Source organism: Phacochoerus africanus, chromosome 5, assembly GCF_016906955.1.
Source record: "Phacochoerus africanus isolate WHEZ1 chromosome 5, ROS_Pafr_v1, whole genome shotgun sequence".
NCBI classification, from domain to species: Eukaryota; Metazoa; Chordata; class Mammalia; order Artiodactyla; family Suidae; genus Phacochoerus; species Phacochoerus africanus.
Window position 1 is genome coordinate 6,277,018 of NC_062548.1, and position 4,722 is coordinate 6,281,739.

Sequence of the window (4,722 nt, forward strand, 5' to 3'; positions counted from 1 at the left end):
ACCAGACGCAGGCTTCTCTTGCTTAAGTCAGGGGCTGGCTCAAGCCCTTCATTATGACTCAGAATATTTTTAAAATTGAGAATTAAAATAACCAAATGGAAACTTTCAAACTGTACAGACAAGGCGAGGTCTCCTTGGGCTGTCAGCCCACTTGCAGGACCCTCCCCAGAGGTCTCCACTGTCTTCAGCTTGGTGTCTGTCACCTTCTAATGCACTTACATACACAGCCGTGGGCATACGTACCGGTGGGAAAGCTGTAGCATCATCTTGTCTGAGTTTTTATTTTTTTGTCTTTTTGCCTTTTCTAGGGCTGCTCCTGTGGCACATGGAGGTTCCCAGGCGAGGGGTCGAATCGGAGCTGTAGCCGCCCGCCTACGCCACAGCCACAGCCACGCAGGGTCTGAGCCGCGTCTGCAACCCACACCCCAGCTCCACAATGGGAACTCTTTGTCTGAGCTTTTACATTGTACCTGTGTGGCATGAGGTAGTACCCTTTTTTTCTTTTGGCCGCACCTGCAGCACGTAGAAATTCCTGGGCCAGGGATCGAACCCATGCCACAGCGGGAGCCGTGCCAGATCTCTAACCCGCTGTGCCACAAGGAAGTTCCGAGGCGCTACACCCCTCATAATGGTACCCAAGCTTTGACTGAGCAATGCTTCTGGAGGATCTTCCCATGTCCGGAGCCCAACAGGCAGAAAAGGAAATCTGGTTAGTGAGTATGGTAAGAACAGCCCAGGCAGTGCTGTAGGGCTTCGTGGGGAGAAGCACCTGTTAATATAATATGTGGAAAAGCACACACACCCGTGTAACCAGCCTTGTCCAAGTCACGACCCACCCTCCACCACCATCTTCACTTTGAACAGCATAGACTCTTTTCCCAACGTGGTTTTTATTTTTATTTATTTGTATTTATTTATTTATTTTTGTCTTTTTGCCTTTTCTAGGGCTGCTCCTGCAGCATATGGAGGTTCCCAGGCTAGGGGTCCAATCGGAGCCTACGCCACAGCCACAGCCACAACCACGCCAGATCCGAGCCACGTCTGCGACGCACACCACAGCTCACGGCCATGCCACATCCTTAACCCACTGAGTGAGGCCAGGGATCGAACCCGCAACCTCATGGCTCCCAGTCGGATTCGTTAACCACTGTGCCACGACGGGAACTCCCCAACATGGTTTTTAAATTAAGAAAATACAACCCTAAAAATCGTACTTCCATCTTCCCCGAAAACTCAGAAGGCCTGGCAACATTCATTGTCATTAAGCCATGGTGAAGACCAGCTCTGGATGTTCTCAGAACCCAGCCTAGCACAGAACTCAGGCCTCACTGGCGTCTAATTCTGGAAGCTTCACCCATTGACGTCACCCACCTGTTCCTAGAGACGTTGCGTTTACAAGTCCTAGTTGGTCAGTCCTCGACTGATGGCTATTCAAGCTATTGCTATTGTAGACTTTCCTTATCAAAAAATATAACACATCAGCAGAAACGAATCTGACGAGCATCCATGAAGATGCAGGATCGAGCCCTGGTCTCACTCAGTGGGTTAAGGATCTGGCATTGCCATGAGCTGTGGTGAAGGTCGCAGACACAGCTTGGATCTGGCATTGCTGTGGCTGTGGTGTAGGCCGGTAGCTACAGCGATTCGACCCCTAGCCTGGAAAACCTCCAAATGCCGCAGGTGCAGCCCTAAAAAGACCGAAAAAGAAAAAACACGACACACAGCATTTTCATATACGTGTGTACACGTATGTGTGTCTATATATCTCTGTCTCTGAGGGAATCACAAATCTACGTTCACACAAACCTTGTAAACAAACATTCATAGCAGCAATATTCAGAAGAGCCAAAGGGTTCATCTGTCTTATCAACTAATAAATGGATGAACAAAATGTGGTCCATCCATCCCCTGGAACACTACCTGGCCCTCAAAACTCATGAAGAACGGATGCTCTACAAGGTGGATGAAGCTGGTACACACGATGCGAATTGAAACAAGCCAGTCACAAAAGGGCATAGAACGGTATGACTCCATTTAAAGAAAATGCCCAGAAAAGGCAAATCCACAGAGAGACGAAGTAGACGAGCGGACGCCAGCGGCTGGGAGGAGGCGGGGTTGGTGACTAGCAACGGGGACAGGCTTCTTTGGGGGGTGGTGAAGTGTCCTGAGATAGACAGGGGTGATGGCCCCGCAACTCTGTAAATAAACTGAAAAGCACTGAACTGTACGCTTTCAATGAGTGGACTGGGCAGGTGAGCTCTCTCTCCGTGACGCTGTTACTTCAAAAGCAAACAACACGGCCCTGAACAGCCTGCGACGCCTCTGTTTCCAGCGTCACTGGGTCACAGGGTCGTTTAATCTTCGAATTTCCCCAGAGGGGCTAAACCACACACCGTGACCCGTCTCTCCTAACATCCCTGGGCATCTTTTCCACTCTGCGGATTTGATGGGTAAGTGAAAAAAGGGCATCTCGCTCTGTTTCCCTGGTTACCAGTGTTAAGATCTTTTCATATTTATTGGCCGTTTGTTTGTTTCTGTCTTCTGTGCTTTTAGGCCCACACCTGAGGCATATGGAGCTTCCCAGGCTAGGGGTCGAATTGGAGCTGTAGCCACCGGCCTACACCACAGCCACAGCCACAGCCACGCCAGATCCGAGCTGCGTCTGCCATCTACACCACAGCTCACGGCAAGGCCGGATCCTTAACCCACGGAGCGAGGCCAGGGATGGAACCTGCAACCTCATGGTTCCTTGTCGGATTTGTTTTCGCTGCACCACGACGGGAACTCCTATATTTTCTCTTCTGTGAATTTTCTGCTCATGTCCTTCACTCATTTTTTGTTGTTGTTGTTCTCTTTACGGCCACACCTGCAGCATATGGAAGTTCCTGCACCAGGGGTGGAATCTGAGCCAGAGCTGCAAGCTATGTCACAGCAGCAGCAACGCTGGATCCTTAACCCACCGAGTGAGGCCAGGAATCGAAACTGCATCCTCACAGAGACAACGCTGAGCCACAATGGGAACTCTTTTCACTCATTTTTAAAATTCAAATGTCTTGATTAATATGTAGTTTTTACACATCCTGGGCAAATACATTTTACTTTATGCACTGCCTCATATTTTCTCATACATCAATATATATATATATTTTTTTTGGTCACGCCTGCAGCATGTGGAAGTTCCTGGGCCAGGGATTGAACCCTTGCCACGGGAGCAATGGGAGCCACAGCAGCAACAATGCCAGATCCTTACCCTGCGGGGCCACCAGGGAACTCCCTCTCGATGATGTATTTATTTATTTTTTGCTTTTTAGGGCCACACCCGTGGCATACAGAGATTCCCAGGCTAGATTCCCAATCTATAGGAATATAGATTCCCTGTACCACAGCTGCAGCAACACCAGATCCAAGCCACATCTTTGACCTATATACCACAGCTCACAGTAATACCAGATCCTTAACCCACTAAGGCCAGGGATCAAACTTATGTCCTCACGGATACTAGTCGGGTTTGTTACAGCGAAGAGGCCACGATGAGGACTCCCTCATCAATTTTAACGAATGTAAAACACTTAGCAATTGCCTGGCACATAATCACTAAATAGGAGGTAATCATGTTTAATAGGTTGACTTAATTGCCCACAGGCTGCTAAGCACACCACAAAAGAAGTCTGTGGCTCTACTGGCTTTATCCCCTCGGTTTTTTCCCTTCTTTTTTCCCCTAAATTTGGGCACAAATCACCTTGGGCCTGAGGGAAGCTAAGCGCATCTAGCCCTGAACACGGGTGGCGACGGCCACCTTCAGAGACAGAGCCAGGCTCAGAGACCCTCTCTAACCAGGAAGCCATGCGGGAGCTCCCTTTTCAACCTGGGAAACACTTGGTACCAGAGTTAAATACCAAAACCCGGCAGGTGCTCGGCTTCATGGGTGTGTCCCGCCGAGAGGGATGGACGCAGAGACTTGACTTTGGTTCCGGAGCTGACCTCAGTACATTTAGACATCGACAGGCAACACGAGGATAACGAAATTGAACTCCAAGAAAAGGACATTTCCTGTCTGGTGCGTGGCTCTCAAAAGCCAGTGAAGAACAGATTCCTGACCGGCTTCACATGCAGGCCGCGGCCCACGGGAGACCTGAGGACACACGTGGTTGTGGCCCTTGGCAACCAAGGACGCCTGTACAGGGCAACCGCATGGCCCTGAGGAACGCCTTCACCTACAGACAGACAGAAGACACACACAGGTTCGGTCTGACACACACACACAGGTTCGGTCTGGTCGCGGCCCTCAGCCGGCCACACGAGGGGAACCCACCCCCAGGTTAAATTCCATCGCGGGCCTTCACGCCCTGCAGCCCTGGCAGCTGTCGCCAGCTCTCGCCCCTCTCGCCCAGCCTCGGGGTGCCCAGTGGGTGGTTGCTGATTCTCCTCCCTTCCCCCCCCAAACAAGAAAGTGAGAAAGAACTCAAGGGAGACGCCCTCCCATCTTGAGCTAGAGAAGACGCCCCAAGCCTGAGCTTTGCCCCTGAGGGAAGAGACCACCCCCGACCGGAGGCAGACGGGCCCCCGGAGCCTGCCCGGGGCGGGTCGGCGGCGGGGCTGCGGAAGGAGCGGGGAAGCTGCACGCCGTCCTCGCAGCAGGATCTCCGCCGACCGGGAGACCACCAGAGACCCCCGAGGCCTGCGGTTACTGAGATTCTGAAACACATTCCAGACAGTCTATAA